Source organism: Solanum dulcamara, chromosome 11 (assembly GCF_947179165.1).
Source record: "Solanum dulcamara chromosome 11, daSolDulc1.2, whole genome shotgun sequence".
Classification (NCBI taxonomy): Eukaryota; Viridiplantae; Streptophyta; class Magnoliopsida; order Solanales; family Solanaceae; genus Solanum; species Solanum dulcamara.
The window spans coordinates 38,765,522-38,792,850 of NC_077247.1; the positions used below are offsets into that span (position 1 = coordinate 38,765,522).

Sequence of the window (27,329 nt, forward strand, 5' to 3'; positions counted from 1 at the left end):
CATCGTCTCCCATACAAAGCTTCAAATGGAATCATCTCAATACTTGAGTGGTAGCTATTATTGTAGGCGAACTCAATAACCGGTAGATGGTCATCCCAACTCCCTTTGAACTCCAACACACAAGCCCTTAGCATATCCTCTAGTGTTTGAATTGTCCGTTTAGCTTGCCCATAGGTTTGAGGATGGAATGCGATACTTAGCTTCACCTTGGTACCAAGACCCCTTTGAAACGATCTTCAGAAATGAGAAATGAATTGGGTACCACAAATCGAGATGATCGACAAAGGCACACTATGTAACCTAACCAATTCCCGAATATACAACTTTGTATAATCTTCGGCACTATAAGATGTCTTAACCGGTAGAAAGTGAGCCGACTTCGTCATTGTATCAACAATCACCCAAATCGAGTCTTGATGTTTTCTAGTACGAGGTAAACCCATTACACAATTCATGTTCACATCTTCCCACTTCTAAGTAGGAATTTCAATGTCTTGTGCTAGGCCACTCAGACTTTGGTGTTTTGCCTTAACTTGTTGGCAATTTAGGCATTCAGCCACGAACCTTGCTATGTCCTTTTCATGCCACCCCACCAATAAATCTCATTTAAGTCTCGGTACATTTTAATCGAACCGGGATGAATAAAGTATAAAGAATTATGAGCCTCCTTCAAGATCATACCCCTTAGGCCATCCAAATCCGAAACACATAATCGACCTTGGTAGTATAGTATCCCTTCTCCCCCTTATGAAGAGACCTTTACTTTCTTTTCTTCACCAACTTTTTTAACTCCACAAATGTCAGATCAAAGTCTTGTTTTAATGTAACATCCAGCGTCAAAGATGATTCGGACCCGTTATGAACAAACATACCACCATCATCAGAACTACTCAACTTCACCCCTAATCTACCCAACCAGTGAAGATCCTTCACCAACTCCCTCTTCCCTTCATCAACATGAGCCACACTCTCCATACACACTCTACTAAGTTCATCGACAACAACATTGGCTTTATCCGAATGATAATGCACACTCATGTTATAGTCTTTGAGGAGTTCAAGCCACCTTTTTTGCCTTAGATTGAGGTCCTTTTGAGTGAACACATATTGGAGACTTTTGTGGTCGATAAACACATCCATATGTATCCCATAGAGGTAATTCCACCAAATATTTAGAGCAAATACAACGGCCACCAACTCAAGATCATGGGTAGGGTAGTTACGTTCATGTACCTTCAATTGCCTAGAAGCATAGGCTATCACCTTTCCATTTTGCATCAAGAAACAACCCAAACCAACCCTTGAAGTATCACAATACACCACGAACCCTTCTAAGCCTTCCGGTAGAGTCAAGATAGGAGCGGAGGTTAGTCGATCCTTAAAAATTTGGAAACTCCTCTCACACTTATCCATCCATAGGAGCTTTGCCTTCTTTTGAGTCAATTTCGTCATAGGAGATGAGATGGAAGAGAACCCTTCAACGAACCTTCTATACTACATGGCCAGACCCAAAAAGCCCCTAATGTCTGAAGGAGACAATGGTCTAGGCCAATTCTTTACCGCCTCCATTTTCTTAGGATCAACCTTTATCCCATCACCGGATACTATGTGACCAAGAAACGACACCTCTTTCAACCAAAATTCACACTAACTAAATTTTGCAAAAAATTGCCTCTCTATCAAGGTTTGAAGCACAAATCTCAAGTGATCCTTATGCTCTTCCTCACCCCTAAAAACGTCCAAATACACTTCTCGAAAAGAAATATAAATGATCGTTTGTAATATATTTACACAACTATGAGTCGGGGTCGATCCCATGGAGAATATAGAAGAATATTGTCAATAGAAAAATTTAACTTGATAGTCGCTATTTGAAAAGGGGGGTTTTAAATTGAAACAAAAATAAAAAGAACAACAATAGCTTGGACTAAATATTTATTTGTATTTAGATTATTAGAAGTAACAAGCTAGGAATGTGTTCCCCATGATTTCATAACTCAGCAAGAATATTGTATTAATATTTGATTTTAGTTGTTAGCATGCAAGATCGGTAAGTTAAGTTCACCTAAGTCCTTGATCCAGCAAATAAGTGAAGTTCACTACGCAACTTGATTTGTCTACGAGTGTATGCTTTACTAACCCTTACCAGTAATCCAGATTTAGCTATCCCTTGATCCGTTCAAGCTTATTAGATGAGGATGATTAACCCGAAATCTCGTTGTTTAATCCCTTTTCCCATTCGTTACTTCCTTGATTCGGCAAGTAAGAATATGGCAAGTTCTAACGTTTGCAACCGTTAAAAAGCAACCAAAGCGAAAGGAAAAATAATGAATGCATAAAAACCATTCAAGGTCACTTTTTAAATTAGCTTACTGTGATAATTCATCAAGGTTCCCACAAACCTCATTATGCAATTTAGCTGCTCATAATTTGAAAATCACAATTTAGAAATTATAGACAATCTTAATTATGAACTTACAAATTGAATAGAATAAATTCAAAATTTTGAGTTCTTGAAGAAATTTTAACAAAGATAGAGAAGAAAAGAATAAACCAATTTTTCGGCCTTCACGATGGCTCTTCCAAAATTCTCAAGCTAAAAAATCTAAGTCCTACATTAAAACTTATGCATGAGTTGTGTGTTAGTTTCCCAGAATAATTATTTTTATGGACCATTTATAAATATAGAAAAATCTAAATAAAATAATTGAGTCCAAAACTAATTAGGAAACGATAAATCTAGTTGAATTTAGTTTCCACGTGCGGCGCCGACTTTAACATTGCAATTTTCTTTCTGCTTTGCTGCTGCCATGCGGAAGATTGCTATAAGTCATTCTCTTCTCCAATTTTGTTTGACAAACATGTATATAAATATGAATATAATATTCAATTTAATCTATTAAGCTGTCTGCTTGATTTTCCTTTTGTAATCTTTCATTTTTAATTCGTTTTCACTCCAAATTTCTTCATTTTGGATCAAAGTAATCCTATAAATAAAATACACAATTTAGTATAATTCATAAAATTTATGCTCAAAAAGGACAAATAAAAATACTAAATATGAGGCTATTAATGATTAAAAATTTATATTTTTGGCCTCACATCAACCCTGAGTGTAAATCAAGATGTCATCAATGAAGACTACCACAAATGTATCAAGGTAGGGCTTGAACACCCTATTCATTAGATCCATAAACACCGTTGGTGCTTTTGTCAATCCAAATGATATAACCAAAAACTCAAAGACCATACTGTATTCGAAATTTCGTCTTGCACTAGACACACTTAGCCTATCCTTATCTCTTCAGGAGTGTCAGACTCCCTTAGCCTTGTTTAATGATAGCTGGATCGGACATCAATCTTAGAGAAACGACTTGCCCCTTGCAATTGGTCAAACAAATCATTTATCCTAGGGATTGGGTACTTGTTCTTAATGGTCACCTTGTTCAATTGTCGATAGTCTATGCACATTCAGAGTGACCCATCTTTCTTCCTTATAATAAACATGGGAGCACGCCATGGTAAAATACTTGGTCTTATGAACCCTTTCTCCAACAGGTCCTTCAATTGTTCCTTCAACTCCTTTAATTTTGCTGGGGCTATTCGGTAGAGAGGAATAAAGATAGGTTGGGTATCGTGGAAAAGATCGATACCAAAATCAACTTTCCTTTTGGGAGGGACACCGGGAAGGTCATCGAGGGAGACATTAGAAAACTTATTAATTACGAGAATTGACTTAAGAGGAGGAATTTCAGAGTCGACATCCCTAACCCTCACTATGTGGTAGATGCAACCCTTAGCAATCAACTTTCAGGCGTTAAGGCAAGAAATGAACTTACCCTTCACTATTGAATCATGACCCATCCATTCAAGAATAAACTCATTTGGGAATTCAAACTTACCTCTACGAGTTCTACAATCTATAGAAACATAAGATGCATGCAACCAATCAATCCCAAGTATAACTGTCAATATCCAAGCCTAGGACCTACACGTGACACGGCGAATGAAGTACTTATAGGCACCACATCCAAGCCTCTTAGCATTTCATTAAACTTTTCATCGGTAATGATAATCAAAAAAGTGGAAACGTAAGGGATAACAAGACTAAGGAATTCCATATAAAATAAGAGTCCAAGTCATTAGAAGATCATACATTTTGTCCAATCATACCTTCTACTTTAGAGACTTGGTGGGGGCTAAGACATGTCCATAGCTCAACCTCAATATATAAGTCAAAACTACCAAAAGCAACTCAATAGTCTATACAAAGCATAAGCTAGAAAGATAGGGATGTTGTTCCGGAAATATGGGAATTCCCCAACTAGTAGTAGCCTTCAATGACAAACTTAGTCACTAGGATGAAAGTGTGGAGCAATGTCGATTCCTACATGGTGATATCATGTAGGCAAAAGTATGTGTTAGTACTTTGAATGTACTAAGTATGTGAGCCTGATATACAATAAAAAATATTAAGATATTTATAAGTAATATGCATAAGTGAATGCATGCATGAGAAATCATCATATGTAAGCTTAAAACATTCATTTTGTGGGAAGGTGATCGTAACCGACATTTAAGACTATGCGAGCTATTACAGGGAATCCAACATAACCCCCTACATTGGCAAGGGTAGACTACTTGCCGGGTAGAACTCCGTCAACTTTAATTATTTTTTTAACTTTAACTTTAATGGCTAATCGTGGATCCACTAGACAAAATAGCCTACAAGGGCTCCTACGTTGGCGCATAGTTAATGCAACATAAGACTTTACTTAAGGACCCCTTAGATCGAGTCCCCATCTACATGCTACAATCAGTGCTAGGTCAATCCCACAGAATAACATCTAGATATCATATTAACACAAGCAATTATATAACTTTAGACATCAAAACATCATTCGGTGGAATAGTTTATTAAAACCTTTCATTTGATCCGAAATGTGAGAATATTCCTTTCACATTGAATTCTTTCTTTGGCTAAGAAGCCTCTTCCTCATCATTCAATTATTTCATATGACTCAACAAAAACATTTGCTTAATAGCTTTCATTTCAACTTTACTTTAACATAAGGAAACTAGGTGGGTTCATTTCATAACCTTCAAATACATTTAAAGAATGTTTGTAAGCATGGGAGTTATGGAGATGCATCAAATTAAATATCTTAAAACAATCCACCATATACACTTTAAAACCACTTTCAAGCCTTCATATAAGAACCTTAACAAATCCTTCTTTTCATGAAATTGAGAGTGAATATACATCAATATATATAAATAAACCTCAAATATATCATAATATATGCATTTAGAGTCACCATGTAAAAACCCATAAGAGTTTATCATTTAGAATTTGAAAGATGAAGTTGAGGAAAACATTTGTGCTCCATGGGTGAAAGAAACCATGGATCAAACCCACATACCTTGGGGAACAAAAATCTCTAATGAAGACTTGAGGAGGAATGGAGACTTGAAGATGCTTTGAGATGAAACCCTAGCTTGGCTTGAAGTTCTTGGGAGAGCTTGAGAAGAGAGGATTTGAGTGTCTTGAGTCTAAGTATGAAGAATGAGGGTTTTATAAGGTTTAGGTTCTTTAGATGAGAGAATTAAGCCCTCAAAATGACTCTATTTTGATTTAAAACGTAGGAAAAGGCCAAACTGTCCCTCTTAAAATTTGATCGAAACTATCTTCACAGGGACTCTTTACGGTCCGTGGTGCTCACCACGGCCCGTGGTAGGGTAAAGGACTTGGAAAAATATTTTTGAAAGCTTGCAGGGCAATTCACTGAAGTTTTTCCATGGAGCCCCTTTCATGGTTTGTGAAGGGCACAACGAGTTGTGAAAGATGGCATGGTGCAGGTCCTACAGGAGGCCTGTAGAGTGACCACCATGGGGACACACCACGGTCTGTGGAGTGTTCCATGATCATTGGTGGTCATCCATTGCCCTTGCCTTGGGGAATTTCCTGAGGGTCTTGGGAGGGGTCACCATAGAGGGCTTCAATGTCTATGGTGCTCACCATGGTCAGTGGTCCTCCATCGTTGTCCCTTCCTTGCAAGTATGAGTCTCTAAATCTCTACCACGGGTTCTCACTACAGTCCGTGATGGCTTCTATGGTCACTCCTGGTGCTAGTTTCTACAACTTTCTGAGATTTTTGTCATTTTTTTCCTTTGTTTAGGATCTTCTACATTTTCGGGGTCTTTCAATATCTCCCTCTTGGAAACATTCATCCTCGTATAGGAATAATTAGCATAGGAAAGGACTTGGCACAGTGACTAGCAACCCAACATAAATACAATGACACTTGAAATGCATCAACATGAGATCTTTAAACTTCAGCATAAATCTTAACTTTAAAATTCAACTTCATGAATATGCATGCATATGAAGACTTAGGAAAACTGAAGCATAAGAGTCTTAAATACTTGAGCATGAATAACTTAGTACCTTAGTCTTGAGTAGAATGAAAGAGATGAGGGTAACGTTTCATCATATCCTCTTTTGCTTCCCATGTAGAACTTTCAACTTGTTGATCCGTTTAAAGGACTTCCTTGTTCCTCAATCTCTTAACTTGTCGATCCAAAATTTCAATCGGAACCTCTTCATAGATAAAATTTTCTTCAACATTCACTATCTCCAAAGGCACAATGGAACTAGGATCTCCCACACATTTCCTCAACATAGACACATGGAACACCGGATGAACCATGGCCATTTTCGAAGGAAATTCCAACTTATATGTGACTTTGCCAATACGCCTCAAGATTCTATAAGGCCCTACATACCTAGGGCTCAATTTCCCTTTCTTACCAAACTGAACCATGGCTTTCATGGGTGAAACCTTCAAATACACCTATCGTCCACATTAAATTCAAGATCTCTTCTCCTAGTATCGGAATAGGACTTTTGATGACTTTGGGCAATCTTCAACCTTTGTCTAATAATTCTCACCTTGTCTAAAGCATCTAGTACCAATTTGGGGCCCAAGAAGGTCATCTCACCTAACTCGAACCAACCAACCAGAGACCTACATCGTCTCTCATACAAAGCCTTAAACGACGCCATCTCGATGCTGGAATGATAGTTATTATTATAGGCAAACTCAATGAGCGGTAGATGATCATCCCAACTCCCTTTGAATTCTAATACACAAGACCTTAACATATCCTCTAGATTTTGAATTGTTCTTTTGGCTTGCCCATCGATTTGAGGATGAAATGCAGTGCTTAACTTTACCATAGTACCGAGGCACCTTTGAAAAGACCTTCAAAAGTGAGAAGTGAATTGGATACCATGATCCAAAATAATAGACAACGGCATGCCATGCAACCTCACCAACTCTTGGATATACAACTTGGCATAATCTTTGGCACTATATGAAGTCTTTTTTGGTAGGAAGTGAACCGACTTAGTCATTCTATCAACAATTACCCAAATCGAATCATGACGTTTCCGAGTATGAGGCAAACCCACTACAAAATCCATATTCACATTTTCCTATTTCTAAGTAGGGATTTTAATATCTTGTGCTATTCCACCCGACCTTTGATGTTCGTCCTTCACTTGTTGATAATTCGGAAATTAGGACATGAACCTTGCTATATCCTTTTTTATGTCACCCCACCAATAGAACTCTTTTAAGTCTCGGTATATTTTCAAAGAACCAGGATGAATAGAGTATAAAGAATTTCGAGCCTCCTTCAAGATTAAACTCCTTAGTCTATCCACATCCATAACACATAACCGACCCTAGTAGTATAACACCCCATCTCCCTCTAATGAAAATACCTCTACCTTCTTCTCCTTCACCAACTTCTTTAACTTTACTAATGTCGGATCGAGGTCTTTCTTTGACTTGACACCTACCACCAAGGAGGATTTGGACCCATTTTGAACAACTATACCACCACCATCAGTATCACTCAACTTCACCCCAAACCTAGCCAACCAATGAACATCTTTCACCAACTCACTCTTGCCTTCAACTACCTAAGCCACACTTTCCATACACACTCTACTAAGTGCATCGAAAACCACATTGGCTTTACCCATATGATAATGCACACTCATATTGTAGTTCTTGAGAAGTTCACCTTTTTTGCCTTAGGTTGAGATCCCTTTGGTTGAACACATATTGAAGACTTTTATGATTAATATACACATCCACGTGTACCCCATAGAGGTAGTGCCACCAAATCTTTATAGCAAAAATAACTACCGCCAACTCAAGATCATGGGTAGGGTAATTACATTCATGCACCTTAAATTGTCTAGAAGCATAAGCTATAACTTTGCTATTTTACATCAGGACACACCCAAACCGATCTTTGAAGCATCACAATAAACCACAAACCCTTTCAATCCTTCCGGTAGAGTCAAAATAGGAGTGGAGGTAAGTCTATTTTTCAAAGTTAGAAAACTCCTTTCACACTCATCTGTCTATATGAATTTTTCTTTCTTTCGGGTTAATTTTGTCATCAGGGATGAGATGGAAGAAAACCTTTTAACGAACCTTCTATAGTAATCGGCTAGACCCAAGAAGTTCCTAATGTCCGAAGGAGACAATGGTCTAGGCTAATTCTTGACCGACTCTATTTTCTTAGGATCAACCTTGATCCCATCACCAGAACTGATGTAACCAAGAAATGCCACCTCTCTCAACCAAAATTCGCACTTGCTAAATTTTGCAAATAATTTCCTATCCCTCACCGTTTTGAGCACAACCCTCAAGTGATACTTATGTTCATCCTCACCTCGAGAGTAAATCAAAACGTCGTCAATGAAGACCATAAGAAAAGTACTAGGTAGGGTTTGAACACCCTATTCATTAGGTACATAAATACTGCCGGTGTATTCGTCAATCCAAAACTCATCACTATAAACTAGAAATGACCATACCTTGTTCGGAATGCCGTGTTAAGAATGTCACACTCCCTCACCCTTAGTTGGAGATAGTCGTTGATCTTAGAGAAGTGACTCTAACCTTGTAATTAATCAAACAAATCATCAATTCTAGGGATTGGGTACTTGTTCTTAATGGTCACTTTGTTCAATTAATGGTAGTCTATGCACATTCGAAGTGACCCATCCTTCTTCCTTATAAATAGCACGGGATCATCACATGTTGAAATACTTGGCCTTATGAACCCCTTTTCTAACAAGTCCTTTAATTATTCCTTCAACTCCTTCAATTCCACTGCGGTTATTCAGTAATAAGGAATAAAGATAGGTTGGGTATCGGGGAGGAGATCACTACCAAAATCAACTTCCCTTTCGAGAGAGGTACCGAGAAGGTTATTGGGAAACTCATTGACTATGAGGACTGACTCAAGAGGAGGACTTTCAGAATAAACATCCCTAACCCTCACAATGTGGTAAATGCAACCATTAGTAATCAACTTCTGGGCCTTAAGAAAAGAGATGAACTTACCCTTCACTATCGAATCATGACCCTTCTATTAGAGAATAGAATCATTTGGGAATTAGAACTTAACTCGACGAGTCCTACAATCTATGGAAGCATAAGATGTGTGTAACCAATCCATCCCAAGTATAACATAAAAATCTACCATGTCAAGCTCAATGAGGTCACAAGGGACCACTTTATGCAAGATAGATACGGGACGACCCTTATAGACCTTTCTAGCAATAATCGACTCATCAAAAGAAAAGACCTTTAACATATCGGTAATAACATTTGGTGCTTCATCAACCTCTTTCATCCCATGCAAAGCATAGAAATGGTTGGTGTGTTGGCCACCTCCTTGAGCTTGTTGGACATGAGAAATTTGCCTTTGAGGCCTACCACCACCACCACCTCTAAAATCCCAAGCATGATGACCCGACTTGCCACATTTGAAGCAAGAATTGGAGATATCCAAGCACTCTCCTCTATGAGTCCTCCCACACTTCTTACATACAGGGAAAGCTTGAGTACCAACATTCTATCTTGGGGCCATTTTATTAGTATCCTTGTCCTTGTTGAATTTCGTAGGAGGAGTATTAGTAGAACCTTGTCCCACAAACCATTGTCCACCTTGGTCCTTGCCACTGTGACCATAACCCAACCTTTGAGAGTTGAACCCTCCACCATCCACTCTAGCCTTCTTGAACTCTCTAGACCTCTCCCTCAACCTCTCTTCTTCAATTTGCTCCGCATAGGTCATTAGTCAGGAGATGTCCATCTATTTGACCAACATGGTCATCTTGCACTCCTTGGACACCAAGCTTGAGACACCGAAGATGAACTTGCTCATCCTTGCTAAGGGGTTACAAACTATGAAGGGAGTGTACTTCAACAACTTAGTGAATTTGAGGGCATACTCCCTACAGTCCTACTCTCTTGACGAAGGTGGATGAAATCTTAGATTGTGTCCTCCCTTAGCTCCAATGGAAAGAAGCGGTCTAGGATGGCACCCTTGAACCTTTCCCATCCTATCATCCTTATTTCTTCATCCTTCTCAACAACCCATTATTCGTACCAAACTCGTGCCATGCCTTTGAGTTGATAGGACACTAGCTCAGCCTTCTCATTTGGAGGTACACCCATGATAGCCACAATCAGGTACACCTCATCGATGAACTCTATAGGGTCCTCGTCTATTTTAGAACCATCGAGTTTGGGCAAATTCATCCTTTCGAAATCCCAAATCCTAAAAGCCTAATTTTGCACTTGAGGAGGAGGAACACCTTGATTTCCTTGGTAGGATACGGCTTGTGCCAATAATGTGATGATATTGCAAAGCTTCACATGGGTTATCCCTTTCTCATGATGTGGGGAATTGGGAACTGGAAGAGCTTGGTCTCCATCATCAACCCTTGCTCTTAGAGGTGCTTTTCCTCGAGGCATTATATAGAGAACATAAAATGGTTCGTTAGTTAGAGGAAATCATAGGATACTCTAGGGCACGACATGAATTTGAAAGGAGTAAAAACTTTCCTAGACGTCTAATAGGCTCTTATTCATAGTTGTGGCTCAATTCATAACCATAAACAAGACCCTATTTGGCGCGGTACATTAGACTCTAAGGATCATTTCAAAACCTCAAGCTCTAATACCAAGTTAGTCACGACCAAAGCCTAGCGCCTAGATGTGACACAGCGAATGAAGTACTCAGAGGCACATCATCAAAGCCTCTTAGTATTTCATTAAGCTTTTCATTTGTAATGATAATCAAACAAGCGAAAACGTAAGGGATAACGGGACTAAGGGATTCCATATAAAATAAGAGTCCAATTCATTCAAAGATTGTACATTTTATCCAACCATACCTTCTACTTAAGAGACTTGGTGGAGGCTAAGATATGTCCCTAGCTCACCCTTATGATATAAGTCAAAAGTACCAAAAGTAACTCAATAATCTATATAAAGCATAAGCTAGAAAGATAGGGATGTTGTTTTTGAAACATAGGAACTCACCAACTTGTAGTAGACTTCAATGACAAACTTAGCCACAGGGAGGAGAGTGTGGAGCAACGCCGATTCCTACATGGTGATATTATGTAGGCAAAAATATGCGTTAGTACTTTGAATGTACTAAGTATGTGAGCATGATATACAATGAAAAATATTAACATATTTATAAGCAATATGCATAAGTGAACGCATGCATGAGAAATCATCATATAAAAGCTTAAAATATTTATTTTGTGGGAAGGTAACCGTAACTGACATTTAAGACCACGCAAATTATTACATGGAATCCAACATAACCCTCTACGTTGGCATAGGGAGACTCCATCAATTTTAATTATTTCTTTAACTTTAACTTTAATGGTTGATAGGGGATTCATTAGCCTAAATAACCTATAAGGGCTCCTCTGTTGGCGTATAGTTAATGCAACATGAGACTTTACTTAAGGACCCCTTAGGTCGAGTTCCCATCTACATGCTACATTCGGTGCTAGGTCAACCCTACAGAATAACATCTAGATATCATATTAACACAAGTAATTATATAACTTTAGACATCAACACATCATTCGGTGGAATAGCTCATTAAAATATTTCATTTGATTCAAAATGTGTGAATTGTCCTTGCATATTGAATCCTTTCTTTGGCTAAGAAGCCTTTTCATCATCATTCAATAATTTCATATGACTCCCTTAAACATAAACATTTGCTTCATAACTTTCATTTGAAGTCAAAGCTTTCATTTAAGTTTACTTTAACATAAGAAAACTAGGTGGGTTCATTTCATAACCTTCAAATACATTTAAAGAACGTTCCTATGCATGAGAGTGATGCATCAAATTAAACATCTTAAAACAACCCGCCATATACACTTTAAAACCACTTTCAAGAATTCATATAAGAACCTTAATGAATCCTTATTTTCATGAAATTGAGAATCAATATACATTAATATATGTAAATAAACCTCAAATATATAATAATATGTGCATTTAAAGTCATCATATAAAAGCCCATAAGAGTTTATCATTTAGAATTTAAAATATCAAGTCGAGGAAAACATTCGGGATCCATGGATGGAAGAACTTGTGGGTGAAACCCACATACCTTGGGGGAAAAAAATCCCTAATGAAGACTTCAGAAGGAATGGACACTTGAAGATGCCTTGATATGAAACCCTAGCTTGGCTTGAAGCTCTTGGGAGGGCTTGAGAAGAGAGGATTTGAGTGTCTTGAGTCTAAGTGTGAAGAATGAAGGTTTTAGGGGGTTTAGGGTCTTTAGATGAGATAATTCAGCCCTCAAAACTACTTCATTTTGATTTAAAATGCAGGAAAAGACCAAAATGTCCCTCTTAAAATTTGACTGGAACTCGATTCACGAGGACTCTTCACGGTCCGTGGTGCTCACCATGGCCAGTGGTGGGATCCCATAGTAAAGGACTTGGAAAAATATTTTGGAAAGCCTGCAGGGAAGGTCTCTGAAGTTTCTCCATAGAGCCCTTTCACGATCAACTAAGGGCACGACAGGCCGTGAAAGGTGGTTGTGGTGCATGTCCTACAAAAGCCTATAGATTAACCACCACGAGGACACAATACGGTCTATGGAGTATTCCATGATACATGGTGGTCATCCGTGGCCCTTGCCTTGGGGAATTCCCTGAGGGTCTTAGGGAGGGGTCACCACGGAGCGCTTCACGATCTGTGGTGCTCACAATAATCTGTGGTCCTCCATCGTGGTCCCTTCCCTATATGTTTGAGTCTCTGAATCTCTACCACGGTTGCTCACCACGGTCCGTGATGCTTTCCACGACCCATGATAGCTTCGATGGTCAACTCCTGGTGCCAGTTTCTACAACTTTCTAAGATTTTTCTCATTTGTTCCTTAGCTTAGGACATTACACATTTCCGGGGTCTTACATTAACATCAAAATTTATCATGTCAAGCTCTATGAGATCACAAGGAACAACTTTGTGAAAGATAGACACTGGATAATTTTTATAAACCTTTCCAGCAATAACAGACTCAACCACGAGGGTAGATACCAAATAGGGCTCTATTAACATTTTGAGTTACACATCAAACCTAATTGCCAAGAATGGAGTAAAATGACAAATTTGCACCTAGATCTAATAAGCATACACATCAAAAGCAAAGACCTTTAATATACCGGTAACAATATTAGGTGTTTCCTCAACCTCGTCTCCCATGTAAAGCACAAAAGCAGTTGGTTCATTGGCCACTTCTTTAAGCTTGTTGCCATGAGCAATTTGGCCTTGAGGGCTACTGCCACCACCTTTACAATCTCTAGATTGGTGACCTAGTTAACCACACTTGAAGCATGCATTAGAGTCGGCTAAGCATTCCCTTTTGTGAGTCCTTCCACACTTCTTGCTAGCAGGGAAAGATTGAGCACCAATAATTTCTCTTGGAACTATCGCGTTAGCACCCTTTTCCTTGTTGAACCTTGGAGAAGGAGTATTGGTGAAGCCTTTCCCCATGAATAGTTGCCCATCTTGGCCCTTTCAACTACCACCATAATCGAACCTTTGAGGATTGAACCCTCCACTATCAATTCTAGCCTTGTTGAACCCTCTTGACCTCTCCCTCAACTTCTTTTTCTCAATTTGTTCCACATATGTCATGAGTCGGGAGATGTCCATCTTTTTGACCAACATGGACATCTTGTAGTCCTTGAACACTAAATTAGAGACACCAGATATAAATTTGCTTATCCTTTCCGTTGAGTCGGAGACCATGAAAGAAGCATACTTGGACAATTTAGTGAATTTGAAGGCATATTCCATCATACTCATGCCCCCTTGGTGAATATTGATAAACTCTTGAATCTTTTCCCCCCTTAGCTCTAAAGGAAAGAAGTGATCAAGGAAGTCACCCTTGAAGTCTTCCCATTCTCTAGGTTTCATATCTTCACCCCTCTCAACAATCCATTTCTCATACCAAACCCTGGTTATGCCTTTGATTTGATAGGCCACTAGTTTGGCATTTTCATGTGGAGGCACTCCCGTGATATCCATAATTTGATAAACCTCCTTAATGAACTCTATAGGTCCTCATCTACCTTAGAACCAACAAACTTGGGCAGATTCATTCTCTTGAAGTCCCAAATCCTAGAAGCCAGAGTAGGCACTTGAGGAGGATGAGGAGGAACAATTCCTTGGTTAGTTTTCTTGGCTATGGCTTGGGACAACAAAGTTATGATGTTTTGGAATCTTGGCTATGGCTTGGGACAACAAAGTCATGATGTTTTGGAACTCTTGATGTGTCACTCATTCCTCATGATGTGGAGCTTTGGGAATCGGAGGAGCTTGGTCCTCATCATCAACTCTTGCTCTAGGTGGAGGTACTCTTCTTGAATGATTGATCTAGAAGATATTAAAATTATTTGTTAGTTAGAGGAAGTCTTAGGTTAACTCTAGGGTATGACATGAATCATGAAAAAAGGGAAAAACTTTCCTAAACATCCCATAGTCTGCTATTCATATTTGTGGCATGCTTCACAACCATGAATAAGACCCTATTCGACGTGGTATATTGGACTTTGAGAACCATTCAAAACCTTAAGCTCTGATACCAAGTTTGTCACAACTCAACCCTAAGGCCTAGATGAGACACGACGAATGATACCCTCAGAGGTACCTCACCCAAGACTCTTAGCATTTATTTAGATTTTCATAGGTAATGACATTCAATAATAAGTAGAAATAAAGGAGGGGTATAGGGACTAAGGTAAACATCATAGAATAAGAGTCAATAACAACCTCAAATCATCATCCGTTTATCCAACAATACCTCTATATTTTTAGACTTGGCGAGGGCTAAGACATGTCCCTCGCTCACCTTCAAGGAAATAAAAATAAGTAGCATGAAATGTATACAAGGGTCTTTACAAAACATAAGCTTGAAAGGAAAGGAATATTATTCCCAAAACATGGGAACTCACCAAATAGGTAACCTTCAATGAGTCAACTAGCCACGTGGAGGTGAATGTAGAGCAACGTCGATCCCTACATAATGATATCATGTAGGCAAAGAGTATGCGTTAGTAATTCAAATGTACTAAGTATGTAGGCATGCATGAATAGTTAGTATGAACATAGTGCAATTCATACATAATCAATCATGTGTATAACCTTTGAAACATTCATTTTATGGGAAGGTGACTGTAACCGATATTTAAGATCATGCGAGCTATTACATAGAATCCAACATAACCCCCTATGTTAACATGGGAAGACTACTTGCCGTGTAGAGCTCCGTTAAACTTTTAGGGCTATTTGTGGATCCACTAGCCTAAGCCTACAAGGGCTCCTATGTTGGCACATATTTAATAAGACAAGGGGTTGCTACTAGGATTCCCTTACCGAATCCCACCCAATTTAGTGGTAAGTCAATCCCAACGAATAGTTTAATATAACATAAGAACATAATCATTTACATAGCTTTAAATCATCAAAGCATCATTAGGTAGAATAGCTCATTAAAACTCTTTTTTGATTCACACAAGTGAGAATTGTCCTTTAACAAGTGGAATACATTATTTCATAATCATTTCATCATTCTTTCATTTCCTAATAATCCTTTTGATCATAGACATTTACTTTCATAAACATTCATTTTGGAGGCAAATCTTTCAATTCAAACTTTATTAAAACATAGTAAAACTAGGTGGGTTCTATTCAATCAACTTTCAAATCATTTAAATCAATGCTAGCATGCATGAGAGTAATTTAATGCATCAATTAAAGCAAACTTAAGACAACCCACCAATTCACTTTAGAACCCTTTTCATGCTTTCATCTAAGGACATTTGATAAATCAACCAGTTCATGAATTTAGAGTCATTATAAGCTAAGATAGATAAATAAGCTTCAAATATTCAAGTAGAGCTCAATTTTCTTCTGCAGCTCCATAGAATAGAGGTAATCAGAGAGGAGCAACTTCAAGTGCAGGCAGGGGAACAAATCGTCTATAAGCTATGGGTAGTCACCAGGACCAAGAGAATACACTCGATGTTATTACTGGTATGCTCCGAGTCCTTTCTTTTAATGTGTATGCATTACTTGATCCGGGTGCTACATTATGTTTTGTGACTCCCTACTTGGCTAGTAAATTTGAAATCCTTCCCGAGTGTCTTCTTGAGCCTTTCAGCGTATCTACTCCTGTTGGTGAGTTCATCTTAATTGAGAAGGTCTATAGAGATTGTACTGTGTCAATCTATCACAGGGATACCATGGCTGACTTAGTTGAGTTGGACATGGGTGATTTTGATGTGATTTTCGGCATGGACTGGCTTTATGCTTGTTATGCCTCAGTTGATTGTAGGACCCGAATTGTAAAGTTTCAATTTCCAAATAAGCCTATCTTAGAGTGGAAGGAGAGTTCTGTAGTGCCTGGGGTAAATTTATTTCCTACCTTAAGGCCAGAAAGTTAATCTCTAAAGGATGCATTTATTATATAGTCTGAGTCAAAAATATTAATGAGCAGGCTCCAGCTTTTGAGTCTGTTCCTATTGTAAATGAGTTTCCTGAAGTCTTTCCTAAGGATTTACTCGTAATCCCTCCTAATAGAGCGATAGACTTTGGTATTGACGTCCTTTTTGATATACAACCTATCTCCATTCCTCCTTATAGGATGGCCCCCACTAAGTTGAAAGAGTTGAAAGAACAGTTGAAAGACCTCCTAGATAAAGGATTTATTAGGCCAAGTGTCTCACCTTGGGGCGCTCCTATCCTATTTGTGTGAAATAAAGACGGGTCCCTTATAATGTGTATTGATTACCGATAACTGAATAAGGTCACCATAAAGAACAAGTATCCTCTCCCCAGGATAAATGATTTATTTGACCAACTTCAGGGTGCGACATGCTTCTCTAAGATAGACCTCAGATCAGGCTATTATTAGTTGAAAGTGAGAGAATGTGACATCCCAAAGACGGCTTTCTGAACCCACTATGGTCATTTTAAGTTTCTTGTTATGTCATTTGGATTGACAAATGCTCATGCAGCTTTTATGGACCTCGTGAACCAGGTATTCAAGCCATACCTAGATACGTTTGTGATTATTTTCATCGATGATATTTTGGTCTACTCTAGAAGTAAGAGTGACCATGCTAACCACCTTAGGATTGTCCTCCAAACTCTTAAGGAGAGGGAGTTGTATGCTATGTTTTCAAAGTGTGAGTTTTAGCTTGCTTCTATAGCGTTCCTAGGCCATATTATATCTAGTGATGGAATTCGAGTCGATACTCAAAAGATTGAGGCAGTTAAGAACTGCCCAAACCCACCTTTCCAACCAACATAAGGAGTTTCTTCGGTTTGGCTGGTTACTACAAGAGGTTTGTTGAGGGATTTTTGTCCATATCCTCACCATTGACTAAGCTGACTCAAAAAAAGGCTAAGTTTCAATGGTCTGATGCTTTTGAGAAAAGCTTTCAAGAGTTGAAAGCTAGATTGACTACTGCTCCAATACTGTCCCTACCCGAGGGAATGGATGGTTTTATAATCTATTGTGATGCTTTCGATGTGGGGTTGGGATGTGTGTTGATGTAGAAAGGTAAGGTCATTGCCTATACCTCCGTACAGCTTAAGACTTATGAGAGAAACTACCACACTCATGACCTTAAGTTGGCAGTTGTGGTATTTGCTCTTAAGATCTTGCGTAACTATCTTTATGGTGTACATATGGATGTATTCACAGACCATAAGAGCTTGCAGTATGTATTCATCCAGAAGGAGCTGAACTTGATACAGAGGAGATGGCTAGAGTTGCTCAAGGATTATGAAATGAGAATTCTCTACCACCCAGGTAAAGCAAACGTAGTTGCCGATGCTCTTAGAAGGTTATCCATGGGGAGTACGACCCATGTAGAAAAGGAAAAGAAGGAGCTGGCAAAGGAAGTGCATAGACTTGCGCATTTGGGAGTTCAAGTTATTAACTCTAGTGAGGGTGGTACAATAATCCGAAATGGAGCTAAATCATCTCTAATTGCAGAGGTAAAAGGAAAGCAAGATCAGGATCCCATTCTCCTTCAACTAAAAGATGAATTCACAAGCAGAAGGTAATGGCTTTTACCAAAGGGGGAGATGGAGTGTTGAGATATCAAGGGAGATTATGTGTTCCAAGTATTGATGGCTTTCGAGAGAGAATCATGGCAGAAGCCCATAATTCCAGGTATTCCATCCATCCAGGTTCAATAAAGATGTACCATAACTTGAGAGAAGTGTACTGGTGGAGTGGAATGATGAGGAATATAACAGAGTTTGTGTCCAAGTGCCCGAACTACCAACAAGTTAAAATTGAGCACCAAAGGCCTTGTGGAGTGGCTCAGAATATAGAGATCCTGAAATAGAAGTGGAAAATGATCAATATGGACTTCATTACTGGTTTACCGCGAATCCGCAAACAACATGACTCTATTTGGGTGATTGTGGATAGGATGACCAAATCGGCCCATTTCTTGCCGGTTAACACTACAGACACTGCAGAGGATTATGCCAAACTATATCTTAGAGAGATTGTTAGACTACATGGAGTTACTTTGTCTATCATATCAGATAGGGGAGCTCAATTCACTGCTCAGTTTTGGAAGTCGTTCCAGAAGGGTTTAGGTTCAAGAGTGAACCTTAGTACAACTTTTCATCCGCAGACAGACGGCCAGGCAGAGCGTACGATACAGACTTTGGAAGATATGTTAAGAGCCTGTGTCATTGACTTCAAAGGTAATTATTGGAATGATCATTTACCTCTTATTGAGTTTGCATACAATAATAGCTTCCATTCGAGTATTCAAATGACTTCTTATGAAGCTTTGTATGAGAGGAGATGTAGATCACCAATTGGTTGGTTCGAAGTTGGTGAAGCTGAGTTGATTAGACCAGACATGGTTCACCAAGATATGGAGAAGGTGAAAACCATCCAAGAGAGGTTGAGGACTGTTCAGAGTCGCCAGAAATCCTACACTGATATTAAGAGGAGATATTTGGAGTTCTAAGTGTATGATTGGGTATACTTGAAAGTTTCACTCATTAAGGGTGTGATGAGATTTGGAAATAAAGGAAAGCTTAGTCTCCGCTACATTGGTCCTTATCAGATTATGAGGAGGGTAGGTAACGTAGCCTATGAATTGGAGTTGCCCCCAGAATTAGCTGCTATTCATCCCGTGTTTCACATCTCTATGCTTAAAAAGTATTTGGGAGATCCTTCACTTATTATCCCGACTGAGAGCATTGGGGTGAAAGAGAGTTTGAGTTATGAAGAGATTCCAGTTCAGATTCTTGATCGTCAGGTTCGCAAATTAAGAACTAAGGAAGTGGCATCTGTCAAAGTCCTATGGCGAAATCAATTTGTTGAAGAGGCTACATGGGAAGCTGAAGAAGATATGAAGGCTAAATATCCTCATCTATTTGTGCCTTTCGATGATGATGTTCAAGGTAATATTATTTACTTCTACCTTTGAGTCGATGTGTATTCTTGAATTTGAGTCATTGACCATTTGAGCATCAGAGTTTTTGAGAAATTGACGTCTTGATGATACTCATTCTTGATGTCTCCTAGTTTCATCTTCATTTGAGGACGAATGGTTCCAAGGGGGAGATATTGTAACACCCCCTAAATGTTATTGATTCATGGATCTTTTCATTCATGAAGTCCAAATAAATTATTAAAGTTTTCTATTTAATTCAAGGATGAAACTTTATGGGTTTTTCATATCATGATTTCAAATGCATAGATTATTAAATATTTGAAGTTTAATTACCTATCTTATATTAACTGATATTGGCTTTTAAATGCATTAAATTGTTGATTTATCAAAAGTCCTTATATGAAGGCATGAAAAGGTTTTGATCATGTTCTCTCATAACTAAAGTATTTTGATCATGTTCTCTCATGTCTAATGTAATTTGGGCATAACTTTTTATAGAATTGTCCAAATTAGGTTATTCAAATTTCTGAGTAACTACAACGATATTACCTACAACTTTCATGGTACCATATCTCAAGATTTGGAGGGTAGGTAGGTCAAATAAATTAATTCTTTCAAGACATGGTGCTGTGACGGAATAGAGTGTTTGTAGAAGAAAAATCATATCTCATGGTATGAAACTAGACTTTTATAGCTACAATTCTTATGAAGATATCAAATCCTAATAAGGAATATATCTTGTTCAAATGCAGCTCCGAAAAAGAGTATTCCGTTAAAAGAGAGTTCATCTTACCTACCATGGAAAGATCTAGAACCATTTGCCATCATCCATGACATCAAAATTCTCCATTGAATTTTTAAGATCATCCTTTGAATTTTCAAGATCATCCTTTGTAATTATTTTTATTTATTTTTAGGTTCCTCCTCCACACCTATAAATATCCATCTTATTTTCTCATTTTTATTCATCAAGCTTTCTCAAGCAACTCTTCTCTCTATACACTTCTTTACTCATTCTCAAATATAGTTTTAGTTTTAGTAGTATAGAAATACTATTTCGGTGATTCTTATACTCCAAATAGTATACAAAATACTCCAGCGAGGAAAAAAGGCTAGGAGTTCAAGAGTTTTCCAATTTGGAGTAAAGCTTCGGATTCAAGGTATGTAAGGTTATTCATAACATTGGATTGAGTTCCTCCATGCGCCCAATATCTAAATTCATCGTAATTAAGTTATAGTTGAGTTTTACCCTAATTCTTGAATTCTAAATGAGTTAATCCTTATTCTATTGAATTACATATATTTATACATTGAGATTATTTTTTTTATCTCTCATATTATTGGAATTATTGTTCGTGGTTACTTCCTCATGAACCCTAATTGATTTGAGATATTCATAAATACTTTTACGCGTGTTTGAGTAAAGATGTTGGCTATTAATATATTCATTGACAAAAATAGTGATTTGAATTAATACTATATATGTATTTTATTGAGTTTTGAAAGAGCAAAAGAACTGAGTTTAAATGAATTTAATTCAATGGATTAAATGATGTTTTGAGCAAGATATTTTGATGAGATGTAAATGATATTTTTGAAGTATAATGTTTGATGAAGAGGTAATGAGATGAGTTTGATGATTTAAATTAAAGTCCAATAAGACTAAATAATGAGGTTAATATGAGCACATATTTTGGGAGTAGTACTGAGCACCAAGTTGGGTAAGAGTTTAATTGACTCAAATCCCAAAACTACGTAGCCAGCGTAGGATGGAGGCTATGCCTCTTAAGTCCCAAAAAGAGGACTTTGATGATTGGATCCAAGATGGTGATGTCCTTTACCCTAGCAAGGTATTGGATGGATGTGGCAACGACATCGCTTCGTTATATCATCACTAGCTCATAAGTGATGGTTGTCGTTTAGAGAAACTCCCAACTAAGTAAGCATTTCTTATTATTATTATTATTTTTAAATTTGCATTACATATTAATGTTGAGTTCTGAGCTAAGTTTTCTTGAGAGGAGTTTCTTAATATTTGTCCTTACTTTCCTGTCATTTTACATACTCGTACGTTCTATGTACTGACGTCATTCGACCTGTATCATTTTATGATGCAGAAATAGGTGTTAGAGATCCTCAACAGGTGCATCGTTGAAGATTATTTCTTTTCAGCTATATTGGTGAGTCCTCGTATTCGGAGGAACTCCTTATCCTTTTATTATTGTTGAGTGTGATGTTTCTTTTGAGGTAGCCATGGACATGTCATTGACACCATCTGATAGTGTTAGAGGCTTAATAGACAGAGTTTGATGATGTAATTGGAGTAGTTCTCCTTTGAAACTACTTTTTCTAAGGATTATTTCTTTTCTTTGATGTTGATAGCGAGCCCATATAAGTATTCTTATTTTTACTTAAGTCTTTCGCTTATGAACTAATGAGTGATGAAACTAAGTGGTTCTCTCAAAGGCCAAAGATGGTTTTTGAGTGCCGTCCACGCCTAGGGTACCCTCTCGAGGCATGACATGTCAGCTTCTTTGACCACATTATTAAAAACCTATTCCACAGAAACCTCTTCTTCACTTTTATTGAGTTGTTCTTGTCATTTTCAATTTGCACCTCAACTCTCTCATTAATATTATGAGAGATCACATCATGGAGTTCCTTCAAAAGTGATTGTTTTCTTTGATGAAATTATGGCTGAGAACTGTCCATTATCATTTGTGCCACTGCTAACTCCTTGATCTCTTCCCTCTAAGGAGGAAATGAACCAATCCCATTGTCATTAATTGAAATTCTCAAATCTCTCTCCTTCATTGTATTATTAGGAATTAATTCCTAGATGTGATTTAGAGGTCCAAGATTCGCTGACTGGCTTGTGTGATATTCTGCAACCTCCAGCTCTTTTTTGAGTGTTGTCAAATTGTCAGCTTTAATCTATATTTCAAACCACATGATTATATACCCTGCACTTTATTATCATTTTCCATTTGCTCATTTGTCTTATCACCTTCTGCCTTTCCTGTCTGCTCCATGCTAGATCCTGAGTGATGTCCATACTCAAAAATAATATCCTCCTCAGTAGCACTGACACCCTCATTAGTTGTATGTCCACAAGTTGCACTTGTGTCTTCTAAAACCTTGTCAGGATTTACTTCAATTTCATCAATTTCATCAATAGCAAAGAGACCTTCATCAACCATATCACTGTCACTTTCATGCATCTCTGTTGTTATCTGACCTGTTTCGATTGAATCCATCTTCATTTCCTTTTTTACATCCTTGGACTTGTCTTCTTCTCCCTTGTCCTCTGTGTTGTTGTCGACTTCTCCTTCTATCATTTTTTCTAACACATCAAAATTATTATGAGTAGAAACTGTAAAACTTTTGTTTCCAATTTGAAGAGGCATAAGTGTTTTGTTTTTTTCTTTGTTAATTATTCTAGGATAAGTAACAACCTTCCCACTTGATAGAACTTTAGGAACATATGTTTGTACTGGATATCTCCTGCCCTGCTATCTTCTAATTTTTCCTAATGTATATGTTGTAGGCATATTTGATACATATTCCTTCTCATGCATCTTCTCCTCTTTCTTTGCATCCTCATTTCTGTTTGCCCCCAGGTTAGGTTGGAGCACTGACAGTCATCAATTGCATGGCCTTGCAACATGCATTGTGTGCAATACTTTGGCAAGTAATCTGTAACACCCCAATTTTTTTCCGTAAAGACTCAAATATTCTTTGAGTGTGTGTAGACTCAAACCGAAGGATTGGTGATTTTTTTATATGAGTTAGTATTAATTCCTAAGTATTTGAAGTGTATTGGATGTGTTTTGGGGTCATAAGGGATCTCTAACACCAAGTCGAGTCCAAAGAACTCCAATAGATTAAGTTTTCGGATGAGTTAGTATAAGGGTCAACTTCAAAACACATGAATTGGGTGGCCCATAACCTATCAAATTAAAGGTCTTTGAGTCTTCTTTCCAACTCCACCAAGATTGCATTTTTTGGAGTTCGGAGTCAAAAATTATGACCATTTTACTCTAAACTATAATTGCAGAGATTTTAGGCTTGGCGCTACAATGGCGCGGTGCGCCACTATAGCGCCAGAAACTAGCATCAGTAGTTTGTCCCATGGTAGACGCACCACTAAAGCACTTGCATGGTTTTTAAGCCCATTTTCCAGATTTTAGAAATTTTAGGCGTGGCGATGTAGTGGCGCGGTGTGCCACTATAGCGCCCGCAGAGTTTTAGCCCATCTTTCCTGATTTTGATGAGGGTCAACTTGGACATTTTTCCCTAAACATATATACCCTAACTTGAAACATTTTGGGATCATTTTTCAGCCTTCTCACCTCTAAGGAACTCTAAACTTCATCCACTCTTCTCTTCCAAATCATCTCCAACAAAATCCTCTCAAAAGCTCAAGGATTCAAGATCTTCAAGTCATGTCTTTGACTTTCGGTGAGATATTCTTCATTTCCAGGTATATAAGGCTAACCTAAAATATGGATTGAGTTCTTCCATATGTCCATAGATGTATTGGATAGAAGTTGTGAAAGATTTGAACCTTCTATGAAGGTTTTCTTGAAATTTCCTAAACTATAGAATATTACTAATATGTGTTAATGATGTTCTTAAGTTGAGTTTGTTGAGAGTATGGATTCATGTTTCATCCACATGAAAACCAAGATGAGATTTTCTTTTTGGTCAAAAATTATCTTGAGGTTGAGATGGATGGTTTTTGTGTATATGTATTGATTGGAATGAAAGGAATGAATTGGAATAGTTATAAATGTGAATGGCATAAAAAGAAATAAAACATTGGTAAAGCTAGAGTGTCACTTTTGTTTCTATAAATGGAATATAGAATTAGATAAGAACTTTGGAGCAAGATGTTTAATAATGATGTGAATGATGATGTTTGATGATGATGTGAGTGATGGTTATCTTTAACATAAGTAAAATGATTGATGAAGAGGTAAGTTGATGATGATGCTTGAGGTGAAATAGATTGGAGTCTAATGTGACTACATGATATGTGATTTGCATAATTTGAATTGATTGGAGTCATATGAGTATAAATTATGGTTTGAGAAGGAGTTTTAAGTAAATGGATTGTGAGCATTTTTGCATAAACTATTTATACACTATTTTGGATTTAAAGAATGATTATTTTCATCTTTGATTTAAAAAAAAGAGTTTAAGCATGAGTTGAGTTTGAGAAGTCTTTTAATTATTTTTGAACATGAGTATTTTGAGTATAAATGAGTTGAGCATTTTTATATAAAAATGTCTATTTTTGAGTTGAGTTGAGGAGTTGAAATTATGTTTTAAAGACATCTAATATTTTCTACATTCATTGAGTTGAGATGGTATCAATTTTAAAGAGGAGAGTCTGACAATGAGACCAAATGAGTATTTTGAGTATATTACTCACTTGATAGATATGAGCATATTGAGTCTTGGGAGTAGTATCGAGCACCAAATTGGGTAAGAGTATAGTCCATACTCGAATACCATGAACTACGTCGCCAAACGTAGAAGAGGATTGGACCGTTAAAGTCGGATATTTTCTAAATTACTGTCCTGACATGATAGGACTTGATTGGTTATGGATCCATGATTGTTGATTCGTTCTTACCCTAGCAAGGTATGAATGGATGTGGCAATAACGTCGGTTTGTTGTACTATCACTTGCTCATATGTTGGTAGTTGTCGGTTAGAGAAACTCTCAATTGAATGGATTGTGCTTGATATGATTGGTTTGATTGTGATTGTAGATGATTGAGTTGAATTATAAAGCATTGCATAATTTAATTTGCATATCTATTGAATTAAGTCCTTTGACTTTATTGTTGAGTTGATTACATATGATTGGATTAGATTAGATGGTATATGATTGGATTGAATCAGAATATACATGATTGGATTGGATGATATGTGATTGGATTGTGTATGATTGGATCGGATTAGGTGATATGTGATGGATTGGATTAAATGATGTGTGATGGATTGGATTAGATGATATGTGATTGGATTGAATAGAATGGTATATGATTGGATTGGATCGGATTGTATATGATTGGATTGGATCGGATGATATATGATTGGATTGGATTGAATGATTTAATTGAATTGTATCGCACATGATTAGATTGTATTGGATGGTTTATGATTGGTCTCTGTCTAAACTGTGTTCTTACTTTAGACTTATGACACTTTGATTGAGTCTCTCTTATCTTTCTGATTTGAGATATTTGAACCGATGTTATTCTACCTTGAGGTATGTTTCATTCTACTATATTACATAATCGTACATTCCATGTACTGACGTTCATTTGGACCTGCATCATTTCATGATGCAGAGATAGGTTTAAGAGATCGTCAATAAGAGCACCATTGAGGATCTATTCACGCTCAGCTTATTGGTGAGTCCTCCCCTACATTCGGAAGACACCACTTATGTTATTCTTGCATTGAGTTAGTCCTTTTCATTTTGATTTGAGGTAGCCATGAATATGTCATTGGCACCAATTGAATAGTAGTGATAGAGGCTTCATAGACTAGACAGTGATGGGTCGATTGAGTATTTTATTTTCATGAATTGTTCTTGTCAGACTATTTTAATGACAAAGATTTGAGTTTGATTTGTTGGCCCATGGCCTTTCTTTCTTGAGTTAAATTGTCGATTGGAATTGCCCACTAAATTATTTCTCTATTTTAAACCTTCCACTGATGGATTGAATGAACGGATGTGTGATCAGGCTAAGTGGTTCGCTTGGGAGCCAGAAATAGTTTCTGAGTGTCGGTCACGTCTAGGGTACCCTCCCGGGACGTGACATGATCGTATTGTATGCGCACCTTTTCCACCATAATCTCCTCAGTCTTCTCATCTACAATTTCCATAAGTACACACTTAGGTAGATCAAATAGCAAATCTACTTGGACCTTTACCCTTGCGCAATTAGGTCTAGTTTTATTTATGGTGGCCATGTCCAATCCTAGTGGTTTCCCAACTGCAGATGCCAAAGTAAATAAACATTCTGTCACAAAATACGTGGGAAGGAGATTTGGGAAAGAAATCCAAGCCATGGCTATAGATTTTTCTTCCTCAACCTTAAAAGTAGAATTATAAATTAATGGCCTCATTTGATACGTAGAACCATCCTTAGAATTTCAACCAAAAGGCACCCTTCGAGGACAAATTAATGAAATCCTCCATTAGGGAAAATCTTATCAATAAGTGTCTATCTCTCAAGAGACCGATATCACACTTTCCCTTCACTCCACACTGTTGAGGGATAATAGTTCTTAGCTCTTGCAGCTCCGGCCATCCACATGAAAACTTACCCACAATGGCATTTTCTAGATTTTCAATCTGCTCCATTCTAGTCACTTTAGCAGCTGTCCAATGTACCACCAGAGTACCCTCTAGGTACGATACATTCTTGATTGGAATGGGGTCGCATTT

The 27,329-nt window shown here is 37.6% G+C and overlaps 1 long non-coding RNA gene across 1 annotated transcript in view; it reads left to right on the forward strand.

Moving 5' to 3' along the window:
• LOC129873142 (uncharacterized) overlaps positions 1–26,534 on the forward strand; it is a 40,162-nt gene extending 13,628 nt beyond the window's left edge. Inside the window, exon 3 of the long non-coding RNA XR_008762665.1 lies at positions 26,226–26,534. This is a non-coding gene — a long non-coding RNA (uncharacterized LOC129873142). The remainder of the gene's footprint in view (positions 1–26,225) is intronic.
• Positions 26,535–27,329: the final 795 nt, after the last annotated feature.